The sequence below is a fragment of the Lactuca serriola genome, chromosome 9, assembly GCF_051521515.1.
Source record: "Lactuca serriola cultivar US96UC23 chromosome 9, Lser_US96UC23_V15, whole genome shotgun sequence".
Taxonomy (NCBI): Eukaryota; Viridiplantae; Streptophyta; class Magnoliopsida; order Asterales; family Asteraceae; genus Lactuca; species Lactuca serriola.
This window is the reverse complement of record NC_136416.1, coordinates 95,525,624-95,542,000: the sequence shown is the minus strand read 5'-3', so window position 1 is coordinate 95,542,000 and position 16,377 is coordinate 95,525,624.

Sequence of the window (16,377 nt, the reverse complement as noted above, 5' to 3'; positions counted from 1 at the left end):
TGCATCGACTTTGCCTCATGCATCGCAAGGGACAGATCGTCGTAAGTAGAGTTCATACCTCTCACAAGACCTTGTAAATTAGATTCGTGAGTATGCGTTGGTGCTACTCTATTCTAGGCGTAAGCACGACACTGGGATTTAAGCAGTCATACTAAACGAGGGATCTAGTGGATATCAAAACTTTTCCATGCACAGATGTGAGGTAAACCTACATCTAGGTCAAAAAAAAAAATTTCACCAAAACCCAAATTACTACAGTCATATTAACAAGATGGGCTTAGGACATACCTAACAGACTCGAAGGACTACTTAGCCTTAATTATATAACTAAGCATACATCAATTGGTCATAATAAGGACCTAGCTTGGGTCAAGTATAAGGGTTCACTTGGATACAGAACTACTAAAAATTCATGGGTTTACCATATAAAGACTCCCGTTATGAATTGTTTTCAGAATGCCCTTAACGACCGAATGACATTACAAATCGATATAAGATAAAACTTAGTTAGAAACTCGCGACGTATAGCCATTCTAAAAACTCATTATCATACCAACACTAATACACCGGGTCCCATCAAAACTCCTCAGCCAAGCGTGTTTGGACACACATGATTCTAAGATGAGTAAAGCTTAACGCCCGTATGAAACTTACCCCTACCCACTGTTGTGACTCCATTTCAAGAATGTTAGCGGAAACACTAGGAATAGTACAGTAATGTGCAAAAATTTATATGTGTAAATATAAATCGTTAGGATGCACTTAAGATAATCATTTCCACTAACGAAGATGTTTTTCATCGTGAAACAGAGCTATGTCTTCACCAAGAGGCAACCAACCAACTAGCAAGGCGCCAACTCTGCAGATAGACGCTGTTACTTTTCAGGCTGCAGTCACGGCAGCCGTGGCAGCCGTCGTGGCACAGTTCAATGCTAACAACGCCAGCAGAAATGGAAGTGGTACTGACAATACAGATAGTGGTAATATTCAGGAACACCAACGGGTGTCCGCCAGCGAAAATACCTCGGGCCACAAACCTACGAGCAAGAAGAGAAAGTTTTGGAACATGAAAGAGCGCCACCAATCTCAAAGATCCACTAAAAGACAACAACCTATGGCCACCCCCACCATTACAACAACAATCATGACACATGCCCCGACACTAGCCACAGGGTCTGTCACCCATACGTCGGCTAGACCATATGAGGGATCACTCCCAAAGTGTGTCAAGTGTGGGTTCCATCACACAGGAGCTTGCCGAATTTTACAATGTGATAACTGCAACAGGAAAGGACATACCTCCCGTTTCTGTAAGGCCCCGACCCAGCATCTCCCTTCAATCACCAGCACCAGGGCGGACCCAGTATGCTACTTATGCGGTGAAATGGGACACTTCAAGAGAGAGTGTCCAACCGAGAAGAATGACGGAGGAGCCGGAGGAATGTAACAAACGAACCGGAAGGAACAGTAGGAAACCATATTAGGACTTTTGTAATGTTTCCAATGACAAAAACGTTTAAATACCATATGTTTGTAATGAAATTGTTATGCTTGCTAAAGTCACCGTCTTTCTAAAAGTAGTTAAAATACTCTCTCGTTTAAATCGAACCAAATACATTCATATATGATCTTAAGATCATTACCTGTAAGATGTGATGACTTTGTACATACATCGGGGTTAATTATAATCAAAATACTGAAGTCTTGAAACAAATAATTTCATCCCGACTCCTAATCCGTGTCTAGTAGTAAGAATTGAGTGGGGCCACCCACTCGGCGATTCCCCAACATCAGATCACATACGACGTTCATATACCGTTCGATCATAGGGAGACCTGTCAGGGATCATGATGTCAAATATCACTACTAATTCTCGAAACACACCCATTACCAGTGCTAGACACTATGGTATGAATCATCTACAGTAATGATAACATCAACAAAATGGATCACCCTAAAAAGAAACACAAGATACTCTATCACTCTAGTGATCTCTTCTTGCGAATACAGCTTAACTCGTTTTATCTAAAAAGATATTGCTGTCATCATCCAATTTTCATTGATATAGCCCTCATCTTCCCGATTTAACGTCTACAAAAGGACCTTTCACCTAACCCCCCCCCCCCCAAACATCGAAACCTTCGTCTCTCATAAACATCCAGCACGAACCTACGGATCATCTTTTGCTATGGAACCCCAAAACACGCATCAGAGGAGTGTTATACTTCCCGAAACCTTATCACACGTACTTACAGGAGACCTTTGGGAATGTCACGCATGTAGCAGACAAGGTCCAAGCACAGAAGCTTGGGAAAGATATGGTACAAGTTCTGCCATGAACTTCGGGCCAAGGTTGCCCAGGAGGGCGAGTAAATGTCCTACCATCTAAGAAGGCCTAATCGTGTAAACCAAACCCACATGCTTCCTACCGAGCTACAAGAACTCTTAGGTCAAACCTGTCGAACTACTCAACAATGAAATTGAAGAACCAAGCTTCTCACCCTAGAAAGCTCTGTTCTTATTCTTCAAATAGAAAGGCAAATTGCTCATAGTTCCATTAACTTTAGAGGCCCTGACAATATCTCCAGTAGAAACCTTTACTATCTGCCTCACATAATAGAATAGGCCGACTAACCACAAGGAACGAGGCACCCTTTAGGAATCGGACCTAAGATCTGAATATCACCAGTCGCGAGTATTGGAAAAGGATGTCCGAGGACAACCCTCCAAATTCGATGCGGACGCTACAAGTCCGTAGTGATACCCCTCGGATAGGACCAACCCGTTCGCAGTATTCATAGGATGTGCCATTCTTACTAGGATCAGTTCATCGTTGTCGTTGTAAGTGACTTGCTTATCTACCCTCGTAGTAAGAAGGAAACCAGGGAGAGCAGCTACAACAAACCGCGAAAGCAATACGATCAGAGAAGCTTTACCTGAAGTTCTCTAAGATACGAGTTTTGGAATTGAGGAGTCAATTTCCTAAGATACATCATTATCAATGTGGAAATCCTTAAGGACTCTTTCAATTGATCAAAACCGTTGAGAAACAGTCAGCACCAAAGGCGTCAGCAGGAATACACCAAAATTTCGGGTATCGCTGACCTACCGTCTTAGCTCCTTTGGAACTTCTCGTAAATTACAGAACCCCCCTTACGACTTTGACCCTGAAGGGAGCAACCCTTGGCTGGGAAGAGAAGCAAAAGGAAGAAACCTTTAGAATTCCAGAATAAGAGACCAAATTCCTCTGGAAACCTCACTATGGGCAGGCTTAGTATGCTTCGGAAAGCGTGGAAAGCAAAAACCCCAGATAATTATGCCTTTCGAGATTCTTGTAAGAATCAACCCTGTAATCACAACATCAACCTACTCCCGCGAGTTTGGTAAAGTACATTCTACCCGACGCGTCCCGAACTTGCAGAATTATCTATTCGACGAGACTCTTGTAATCCCCCTCGACGAGATCGAGTTCCACAAGAGCCTCCCCTTCGTTAAAGAACCATAGTGACCATGGACCGAAAGGTTAAGCGAACGCAGCAACGCTGCTCCCCATTAGTGAAAGTTCGCAGGAATACTAACCAAGGACCTAGAGTCACTTGGAGGCGCGAGAATCAGTCGATTAGGAAGTATCCCCACATCATGGCTCGATTGTTCATGCCCACTCCTTGCCTAAATTCAAATTTCGGGACGAAATTCCCTCTAACGGGGGGATGATGTGACAACCGTCAATTTTCGGTCAAGTCAAAGTCAACTAAAGTCAACAAGTCAAACCGGTCAACTCAATTTGCCATGAGTATTAGAGTTTACGTTATGTAATTTCTAAACAACTCTCTATTCTATTGAGAAATCATAAATTGAAAAGTGCGTACATCTAGATCTCCTTAACCTAAAACTGTGGTACGTGGCGAGCCAAACTGATAAAACAATGTTGCATACTCATCGGGAGTATGCAAGATCCTTAAACAAGGCTTAACGGGGCTTACGGACCCTGCATTGCGAAACCGAACACTCAAAAAGGTCACCAATGAAACCTCTCTCAATCGTTTTCACTTTATCTCTCTCTATGAGAAATCTCTCCCAAATCTCTCTCTGAATGAGAAATCTCTCCAAGAATGTCAAATCTCTCCCAAATCTCTCTAAGTATGTGAAATCTCTCCCAAATCTCTCTCTGAATGAGAAATCTCTCCAAGAATGTCAAATCTCTCCCGAATCTCTCTAAGTATGTGAAATCTATCCCAAATCTCTCTTTGTATGAGAAATCTCTCCAAGAATGTCAAATCTTTCCCAAATCTCTCTCTGAATGAGAAATCTCTCCAAGAATGTCAAATCTCTCCCAAATCTCTCTAAGTATGTGAAATCTCTCCAAGTATGTCAAATCTCTCCCAAATCTCTCTAAGAATGCGAAATCTCTCCCAAATATCTCTTTGTATGTGAAATCTCTCCCAAATCTCTCTCTGAATGAGAAATCTCTCCAAGAATGTCAAATCTCTCCCAAATCTCTCTAAGTATGTGAAATCTCTCCCAAATCTCTCTCTGAATGAGAAATCTCTCCAAGAATGTCAAATCTCTCCCGAGTCTCTCTAAGTATGTGAAATCTATCCCAAATCTCTCTTTGTATGAGAAATCTCTCCAAGAATGTCAAATCTCTCCCAAATCTGTCTCTAAATGAGAAATCTCTCCAAGAATGTCAAATCTCTCCCAAATCTCTCTAAGTATGTGAAATCTCTCCCAAATATCTCTTTGTATGTGAAATCTCTCCAAGTATGTCAAATCTCTCCCAAATCTCTCTAAGAATGCGAAATCTCTCCCAAATATCTCTTTGTATGTGAAATCTCTCCCAAATCTCTCTCTGAATGAGAAATCTCTCCAAGAATGTCAAATCTCTCCCAAATCTCTCTAAGTATGTGAAATCTCTCCCAAATCTCTCTCTGAATGAGAAATCTCTCCAAGAATGTCAAATCTCTCCCGAATCTCTCTAAGTATGTGAAATCTATCCCAAATCTCTCTTTGTATGAGAAATCTCTCCAAGAATGTCAAATCTCTCCCAAATCTGTCTCTGAATGAGAAATCTCTCCAAGAATGTCAAATCTCTCCCAAATCTCTCTAAGTATGTGAAATCTCTCCCAAATATCTCTTTGTATGTGAAATCTCTCCAAGTATGTCAAATCTCTCCCAAATCTCTCTAAGTATGCGAAATCTCTCCCAAATATCTCTTTGTATGTGAAATCTCTCCAAGTATGTCAAATCTCTCCCAAATCTCTCTGAGTATGTGGAATCTCTCTCAAATCTCTCTCGAAATCTCTCCCAACTCTCTATAATCACTCGGGGCATCCCGACCCTCGAATTTGGCGAAAACAGCCCGAAAACGGAAGTCTACGCGAAAAACGGACTTAAGGAACCGAAACCCTCTTAGGAACCGAAACCCCTCTTAGGAACCAAACCCTCCTGAGCCGAAGGTCCTCTCAGGGCCGAACCTCGCCCAGGAGGAACCGAACCCGCGAGCAAGGAACCGAACCCGAGAGCAAGGAACCGAACCCGAGAGCAAGGAACCGAACCTCGCTTAAAAGGAAGAACCGAACCCGAAGGTACTGTTCACTACTGTTCATTCGGTTCATTTCGGGTCTGACTTCTCGCCTTTTATCTCCGGACCGAACCCTCGCCTTCGCCTTCGCTTCTCGCTCCTGGTTCGCATCTCGCATCCGGCTCAGCAACCACCATGACCGAACCTCGGCCTAGGACCGAGAGGCCTCGCTGGGAAGCCTTTTTCTCCCGGTTTTCGATTAAATTCGCGTTTTAAGCCCGTTTTTAATTGTTTTAGCACGGGATTTTCACCCAAAACTTTATTTTAACATATAAGGCCCCTAAACTATTAATTAATCACGTTTTTTAAGGATAAAACCTTATCCAAAGGGGAGTAGGTGAAGTACAAAGATGGAGTGTTGACTTTCCTTTATTTTATGACACAAGCAACCTCCATCACCCACTCCATGTCACTATTCCCCATCAGTCCTTACCTAGTCATTTCATTGTACTTTTCCCACCTTTTTCCAACCCCACAATTGGTCAAAGGCTAGAAAAGCCTCCTCTCTCCTCATTTCTCTCATTTCCTCTCTTTTCACCAAAAAGAGCAAACTCTTTTCTCTCTCATTTTCCCTCTCTAGAACTCGAGATTTGAGGGCTGATCTTGGGATTTTCCTCCACATTTGGTAAGAATAATCCCTTCTCTTTATGATTATTTCACTTCTTTCTACTCGAATCATGGATATCTTACACAAACTCTCTCATAATTGTGTTAGATCTTCGAATCTTCAAGTGATTCTTCAAGTGTTCTTGGGTTGAACACTTCTCTTCTTCAACACTTACCTACTGAAATCACTCAAGGTGAGTTCATACCCCTACATTTTTATGTTTTCTTAAGTTTTTAGGGGGAGAATACAAGTTAAAAGACCAAGAACATAACTAAATTTTTCTAACAGCCTTCATCAGAAACGTTCAACTCCATTCACGGACTGTTTTGGACGACTTAAACATTTTTGTTTTCAAAACTGTTTTAGGTGTAAGTAGTTCAAGTTCTTAGCTTTAAAATGACTACTTGCACATCTCCATAAGATTTTTCTACAATTTATGGTGAATTTTACAAAACTGCCTATCATTTCAAACACCAATCCGGACCAGTCTGTGATCATGGACCTTTTCACCCAAGTTAGAGATCATTAAAAATCATGATAATAATTATGAGTAAGCTAGACACATTTTGGGAACTCTCAGAAATTACGGATTTAGTTTTCGACTTCGTATGATTTTTCTATGGCTTTTCTAAAACAGTGCAGGAAGGTCTAATTTAGTTAACATCATATAATTTTCATAACACTTTGTATTATGTTGAGCAAAGTGTATAATAATAAATTTTAAGTATTGAATGTGTTCCTTTGTAAATTTTATCATCATAAACTGAAAATAAGTCATTCATGATAAGATTATTCATTCATTTAGAACACGTATATAAGCTATAATAAGCATAGTTTAATGGATTTCATAACACTAACGCTTTTTCATAAAAGAGTTCTTATATATTACAAACATTTTGGATAAAACTATAATAGGTATAGTTTATGATACATCACATAACACACACGTACAAAAAGGGTACATTCATACATAAAGGTTTTACACTCACGCACACAACTTGTAAACTTGTTAACCTAAATTGTGAGACAATCTCTTTCCGTACGTCCGAGTGCGGGATATAATTCCTGTTAGTTATAATCAGAGTCTCCTGGAGGGAGAACGTGATAGTTGTGTATAGATCTATATTGGGTTTGACACCCCACACCTTGCTGCTAGCTACAGTGGGACCTGCAGGTCTACGGGTGACAAATGTCATTTCAGTTTTACGACGCCTGAGAAACGTCGTGGCAGGTTCATTTAGTCATAGTATGATTATAGCGACTCACATAGGGATATAACAATACATAAAGTTTACGGGATTTTTATAAAACTTAAATGGGTTTTATGTCGATTTTAAAATCACTTTTTATCTCAATAAGTACAGATATTACTGTACACTTTCGGTTTTGGTATTTATGACTACACATCATTTGAAACCACATTTATATCTTTAAGTATGGACAATACTTGTTATTTTCTCGGTCCTGGGATTTAGGACTACATATACATAAAGTATTAACAAACATAAGAATTTACGGGAATTTCATTTAATTCAAGCGCGTTTATGTCAATTTAAACACATATCATTTTCTATTAGTAAGAGAGGTTACTTATACATTTTGGTCGTCGGTTATAAGACTACATTACATAAATTTTATAAAGAAAATATCGGATTTTCTGGATACATATTCTATCGCTTTTACAAGGAAAACGGTTTACTTCTCCAACAAAATCTCTTATGAACTCACCAACCTTGTGTTGACACTTTTCAAAACTACTTGTATTCTCAGGAATTCAGTGAAAACAGGAAATCAACAACGTTTTGAGGATGGGACGATAAATCGTCAAACAGTTCATTTTGTTTCATAATGTAATTGATTCGAATCATGTAAACATATACTTTGGTGTAACTTTTTCAATTATATTTATGATGGTTGTATTTACTTTGAGCACTATTATACTCGTTGTTGTGATACTCTACATGAAGTCCTCCACCCTCGGACGTTTCCGCCATCCTTGGTTTGGGGGTTGTGACAGATTGGTATCAGAGCATTGTTTATAGTGAACTCAGTATATCGAACCACATAAGATATACAAACTATAAATGCATTGGGACTAGAGTCTCTGATTTAAAGTTTTCAAAACAACTACACTTTTAGAAATAAGTAGTTTCTTATTAAAAGTATACAGGAATGCATACATACTAAGGTCAGCATCATTCTAGAACAAAACAAAAGTAATGATTGTTGGATATCACAGGTAAGCTCGGGGATGTATGGTCAGTCTTGGGAGTGGCATATCCTGATCAACTATGCTAGTCCGAGGAGTGATTAGCACATGCCCAAGAATGGTTGTGATATGGCAACAAGTCTAAAAACTTACCAACACTACCACAATGAGATCATTAGAACAGAACACGAGTTACTATAGGAGTATTTTGTAATATCATAACTTATATGAAAACTAAATAGATCCTTAATAATAGATCTATAGCCCCTAAGTGGATTCCCTATGATATTATATAACTTAGAAATCATAGACTTAGAATTTGTGGTCATTGCCTTACTTCCTTTTCCTTGTTTGGATGTGGATCTAGGGTAGGATCACTTATTCGAAGGTCTATCATATCTTGTTATATGTAATTAGTATGAACTATGTCATTATAGAAGTAACTAATAAGGATCACCCCTATAAGTAATTAATTATAGAGTTAGACGCCTAGTAATTATCTCTTCCACTCTTATTCTCGCAAGTACAACATAACAAGATCCTACTTACCGGACGACCCCTACTTTCCCAATCCAAACCCAAGAAGTGGTGGATGATTATGAGGAGAATCAGAAGCGGAATCGGAGGTAATCAATCCTCCATGCATAGCAAGGGTTTCCGCGAACCGTTTCGACTACATCGAACCTGTGCCCCGTTGGGCAATCGTGATCGAGGGTTGAATGTCGATAGCAATGGCAACAACCACCACGTGGAGACCAACGAGGGTGCTATGACCTCAACCACAGGGGACCGACTGACAGAGCCCTCCCGGCGAAGACCCGGCAGATCGCAAACATCAGGGATTAGAGCAGGTAGACTATAACCCGAGTTCGGAAACTACACGCTACTACAGGCCCTACTGTCTCACATACCCGAGACTCGGAAGGAGACTACTATTTCGGAGACCAACTCTCTATTTAGGACCTTATCACCACTCCGGCAGAGGCAAGAGAGTAACGAGGTAGACACATAACATTCAAAGAGAGGAGGATTGCGGCCAAGCATCGATTTGCAAGGTGCATCGACTTTGCCTCATGCATCGCAAGGGACAGATCGTCGTAAGTAGAGTTCATACCTCTCACAAGACCTTGTAAATTAGATTCGTGAGTATGCGTTGGTGCTACTCTATTCTAGGCGTAAGCACGACACTGGGATTTAAGCAGTCATACTAAACGAGGGATCTAGTGGATATCAAAACTTTTCCATGCACAGATGTGAGGTAAACCTACATCTAGGTCAAAAAAAAAAATTTCACCAAAACCCAAATTACTACAGTCATATTAACAAGATGGGCTTAGGACATACCTAACAGACTCGAAGGACTACTTAGCCTTAATTATATAACTAAGCATACATCAATTGGTCATAATAAGGACCTAGCTTGGGTCAAGTATAAGGGTTCACTTGGATACAGAACTACTAAAAATTCATGGGTTTACCATATAAAGACTCCCGTTATGAATTGTTTTCAGAATGCCCTTAACGACCGAATGACATTACAAATCGATATAAGATAAAACTTAGTTAGAAACTCGCGACGTATAGCCATTCTAAAAACTCATTATCATACCAACACTAATACACCGGGTCCCATCAAAACTCCTCAGCCAAGCGTGTTTGGACACACATGATTCTAAGATGAGTAAAGCTTAACGCCCGTATGAAACTTACCCCTACCCACTGTTGTGACTCCATTTCAAGAATGTTAGCGGAAACACTAGGAATAGTACAGTAATGTGCAAAAATTTATATGTGTAAATATAAATCGTTAGGATGCACTTAAGATAATCATTTCCACTAACGAAGATGTTTTTCATCGTGAAACAGAGCTATGTCTTCACCAAGAGGCAACCAACCAACTAGCAAGGCGCCAACTCTGCAGATAGACGCTGTTACTTTTCAGGCTGCAGTCACGGCAGCCGTGGCAGCCGTCGTGGCACAGTTCAATGCTAACAACGCCAGCAGAAATGGAAGTGGTACTGACAATACAGATAGTGGTAATATTCAGGAACACCAACGGGTGTCCGCCAGCGAAAATACCTCGGGCCACAAACCTACGAGCAAGAAGAGAAAGTTTTGGAACATGAAAGAGCGCCACCAATCTCAAAGATCCACTAAAAGACAACAACCTATGGCCACCCCCACCATTACAACAACAATCATGACACATGCCCCGACACTAGCCACAGGGTCTGTCACCCATACGTCGGCTAGACCATATGAGGGATCACTCCCAAAGTGTGTCAAGTGTGGGTTCCATCACACAGGAGCTTGCCGAATTTTACAATGTGATAACTGCAACAGGAAAGGACATACCTCCCGTTTCTGTAAGGCCCCGACCCAGCATCTCCCTTCAATCACCAGCACCAGGGCGGACCCAGTATGCTACTTATGCGGTGAAATGGGACACTTCAAGAGAGAGTGTCCAACCGAGAAGAATGACGGAGGAGCCGGAGGAATGTAACAAACGAACCGGAAGGAACAGTAGGAAACCATATTAGGACTTTTGTAATGTTTCCAATGACAAAAACGTTTAAATACCATATGTTTGTAATGAAATTGTTATGCTTGCTAAAGTCACCGTCTTTCTAAAAGTAGTTAAAATACTCTCTCGTTTAAATCGAACCAAATACATTCATATATGATCTTAAGATCATTACCTGTAAGATGTGATGACTTTGTACATACATCGGGGTTAATTATAATCAAAATACTGAAGTCTTGAAACAAATAATTTCATCCCGACTCCTAATCCGTGTCTAGTAGTAAGAATTGAGTGGGGCCACCCACTCGGCGATTCCCCAACATCAGATCACATACGACGTTCATATACCGTTCGATCATAGGGAGACCTGTCAGGGATCATGATGTCAAATATCACTACTAATTCTCGAAACACACCCATTACCAGTGCTAGACACTATGGTATGAATCATCTACAGTAATGATAACATCAACAAAATGGATCACCCTAAAAAGAAACACAAGATACTCTATCACTCTAGTGATCTCTTCTTGCGAATACAGCTTAACTCGTTTTATCTAAAAAGATATTGCTGTCATCATCCAATTTTCATTGATATAGCCCTCATCTTCCCGATTTAACGTCTACAAAAGGACCTTTCACCTAACCCCCCCCCCCCCAAACATCGAAACCTTCGTCTCTCATAAACATCCAGCACGAACCTACGGATCATCTTTTGCTATGGAACCCCAAAACACGCATCAGAGGAGTGTTATACTTCCCGAAACCTTATCACACGTACTTACAGGAGACCTTTGGGAATGTCACGCATGTAGCAGACAAGGTCCAAGCACAGAAGCTTGGGAAAGATATGGTACAAGTTCTGCCATGAACTTCGGGCCAAGGTTGCCCAGGAGGGCGAGTAAATGTCCTACCATCTAAGAAGGCCTAATCGTGTAAACCAAACCCACATGCTTCCTACCGAGCTACAAGAACTCTTAGGTCAAACCTGTCGAACTACTCAACAATGAAATTGAAGAACCAAGCTTCTCACCCTAGAAAGCTCTGTTCTTATTCTTCAAATAGAAAGGCAAATTGCTCATAGTTCCATTAACTTTAGAGGCCCTGACAATATCTCCAGTAGAAACCTTTACTATCTGCCTCACATAATAGAATAGGCCGACTAACCACAAGGAACGAGGCACCCTTTAGGAATCGGACCTAAGATCTGAATATCACCAGTCGCGAGTATTGGAAAAGGATGTCCGAGGACAACCCTCCAAATTCGATGCGGACGCTACAAGTCCGTAGTGATACCCCTCGGATAGGACCAACCCGTTCGCAGTATTCATAGGATGTGCCATTCTTACTAGGATCAGTTCATCGTTGTCGTTGTAAGTGACTTGCTTATCTACCCTCGTAGTAAGAAGGAAACCAGGGAGAGCAGCTACAACAAACCGCGAAAGCAATACGATCAGAGAAGCTTTACCTGAAGTTCTCTAAGATACGAGTTTTGGAATTGAGGAGTCAATTTCCTAAGATACATCATTATCAATGTGGAAATCCTTAAGGACTCTTTCAATTGATCAAAACCGTTGAGAAACAGTCAGCACCAAAGGCGTCAGCAGGAATACACCAAAATTTCGGGTATCGCTGACCTACCGTCTTAGCTCCTTTGGAACTTCTCGTAAATTACAGAACCCCCCTTACGACTTTGACCCTGAAGGGAGCAACCCTTGGCTGGGAAGAGAAGCAAAAGGAAGAAACCTTTAGAATTCCAGAATAAGAGACCAAATTCCTCTGGAAACCTCACTATGGGCAGGCTTAGTATGCTTCGGAAAGCGTGGAAAGCAAAAACCCCAGATAATTATGCCTTTCGAGATTCTTGTAAGAATCAACCCTGTAATCACAACATCAACCTACTCCCGCGAGTTTGGTAAAGTACATTCTACCCGACGCGTCCCGAACTTGCAGAATTATCTATTCGACGAGACTCTTGTAATCCCCCTCGACGAGATCGAGTTCCACAAGAGCCTCCCCTTCGTTAAAGAACCATAGTGACCATGGACCGAAAGGTTAAGCGAACGCAGCAACGCTGCTCCCCATTAGTGAAAGTTCGCAGGAATACTAACCAAGGACCTAGAGTCACTTGGAGGCGCGAGAATCAGTCGATTAGGAAGTATCCCCACATCATGGCTCGATTGTTCATGCCCACTCCTTGCCTAAATTCAAATTTCGGGACGAAATTCCCTCTAACGGGGGGATGATGTGACAACCGTCAATTTTCGGTCAAGTCAAAGTCAACTAAAGTCAACAAGTCAAACCGGTCAACTCAATTTGCCATGAGTATTAGAGTTTACGTTATGTAATTTCTAAACAACTCTCTATTCTATTGAGAAATCATAAATTGAAAAGTGCGTACATCTAGATCTCCTTAACCTAAAACTGTGGTACGTGGCGAGCCAAACTGATAAAACAATGTTGCATACTCATCGGGAGTATGCAAGATCCTTAAACAAGGCTTAACGGGGCTTACGGACCCTGCATTGCGAAACCGAACACTCAAAAAGGTCACCAATGAAACCTCTCTCAATCGTTTTCACTTTATCTCTCTCTATGAGAAATCTCTCCCAAATCTCTCTCTGAATGAGAAATCTCTCCAAGAATGTCAAATCTCTCCCAAATCTCTCTAAGTATGTGAAATCTCTCCCAAATCTCTCTCTGAATGAGAAATCTCTCCAAGAATGTCAAATCTCTCCCGAATCTCTCTAAGTATGTGAAATCTATCCCAAATCTCTCTTTGTATGAGAAATCTCTCCAAGAATGTCAAATCTTTCCCAAATCTCTCTCTGAATGAGAAATCTCTCCAAGAATGTCAAATCTCTCCCAAATCTCTCTAAGTATGTGAAATCTCTCCAAGTATGTCAAATCTCTCCCAAATCTCTCTAAGAATGCGAAATCTCTCCCAAATATCTCTTTGTATGTGAAATCTCTCCCAAATCTCTCTCTGAATGAGAAATCTCTCCAAGAATGTCAAATCTCTCCCAAATCTCTCTAAGTATGTGAAATCTCTCCCAAATCTCTCTCTGAATGAGAAATCTCTCCAAGAATGTCAAATCTCTCCCGAGTCTCTCTAAGTATGTGAAATCTATCCCAAATCTCTCTTTGTATGAGAAATCTCTCCAAGAATGTCAAATCTCTCCCAAATCTGTCTCTAAATGAGAAATCTCTCCAAGAATGTCAAATCTCTCCCAAATCTCTCTAAGTATGTGAAATCTCTCCCAAATATCTCTTTGTATGTGAAATCTCTCCAAGTATGTCAAATCTCTCCCAAATCTCTCTAAGAATGCGAAATCTCTCCCAAATATCTCTTTGTATGTGAAATCTCTCCCAAATCTCTCTCTGAATGAGAAATCTCTCCAAGAATGTCAAATCTCTCCCAAATCTCTCTAAGTATGTGAAATCTCTCCCAAATCTCTCTCTGAATGAGAAATCTCTCCAAGAATGTCAAATCTCTCCCGAATCTCTCTAAGTATGTGAAATCTATCCCAAATCTCTCTTTGTATGAGAAATCTCTCCAAGAATGTCAAATCTCTCCCAAATCTGTCTCTGAATGAGAAATCTCTCCAAGAATGTCAAATCTCTCCCAAATCTCTCTAAGTATGTGAAATCTCTCCCAAATATCTCTTTGTATGTGAAATCTCTCCAAGTATGTCAAATCTCTCCCAAATCTCTCTAAGTATGCGAAATCTCTCCCAAATATCTCTTTGTATGTGAAATCTCTCCAAGTATGTCAAATCTCTCCCAAATCTCTCTGAGTATGTGGAATCTCTCTCAAATCTCTCTCGAAATCTCTCCCAACTCTCTATAATCACTCGGGGCATCCCGACCCTCGAATTTGGCGAAAACAGCCCGAAAACGGAAGTCTACGCGAAAAACGGACTTAAGGAACCGAAACCCTCTTAGGAACCGAAACCCCTCTTAGGAACCAAACCCTCCTGAGCCGAAGGTCCTCTCAGGGCCGAACCTCGCCCAGGAGGAACCGAACCCGAGAGCAAGGAACCGAACCCGAGAGCAAGGAACCGAACCTCGCTTAAAAGGAAGAACCGAACCCGAAGGTACTGTTCACTACTGTTCATTCGGTTCATTTCGGGTCTGACTTCTCGCCTTTTATCTCCGGACCGAACCCTCGCCTTCGCCTTCGCTTCTCGCTCCTGGTTCGCATCTCGCATCCGGCTCAGCAACCACCATGACCGAACCTCGGCCTAGGACCGAGAGGCCTCGCTGGGAAGCCTTTTTCTCCCGGTTTTCGATTAAATTCGCGTTTTAAGCCCGTTTTTAATTGTTTTAGCACGGGATTTTCACCCAAAACTTTATTTTAACATATAAGGCCCCTAAACTATTAATTAATCACGTTTTTTAAGGATAAAACCTTATCCAAAGGGGAGTAGGTGAAGTACAAAGATGGAGTGTTGACTTTCCTTTATTTTATGACACAAGCAACCTCCATCACCCACTCCATGTCACTATTCCCCATCAGTCCTTACCTAGTCATTTCATTGTACTTTTCCCACCTTTTTCCAACCCCACAATTGGTCAAAGGCTAGAAAAGCCTCCTCTCTCCTCATTTCTCTCATTTCCTCTCTTTTCACCAAAAAGAGCAAACTCTTTTCTCTCTCATTTTCCCTCTCTAGAACTCGAGATTTGAGGGCTGATCTTGGGATTTTCCTCCACATTTGGTAAGAATAATCCCTTCTCTTTATGATTATTTCACTTCTTTCTACTCGAATCATGGATATCTTACACAAACTCTCTCATAATTGTGTTAGATCTTCGAATCTTCAAGTGATTCTTCAAGTGTTCTTGGGTTGAACACTTCTCTTCTTCAACACTTACCTACTGAAATCACTCAAGGTGAGTTCATACCCCTACATTTTTATGTTTTCTTAAGTTTTTAGGGGGAGAATACAAGTTAAAAGACCAAGAACATAACTAAATTTTTCTAACAGCCTTCATCAGAAACGTTCAACTCCATTCACGGACTGTTTTGGACGACTTAAACATTTTTGTTTTCAAAACTGTTTTAGGTGTAAGTAGTTCAAGTTCTTAGCTTTAAAATGACTACTTGCACATCTCCATAAGATTTTTCTACAATTTATGGTGAATTTTACAAAACTGCCTATCATTTCAAACACCAATCCGGACCAGTCTGTGATCATGGACCTTTTCACCCAAGTTAGAGATCATTAAAAATCATGATAATAATTATGAGTAAGCTAGACACATTTTGGGAACTCTCAGAAATTACGGATTTAGTTTTCGACTTCGTATGATTTTTCTATGGCTTTTCTAAAACAGTGCAGGAAGGTCTAATTTAGTTAACATCATATAATTTTCATAACACTTTGTATTATGTTGAGCAAAGTGTATAATAATAAATTTTAAGTATTGAATGTGTTCCTTTGTAAATTTTATCA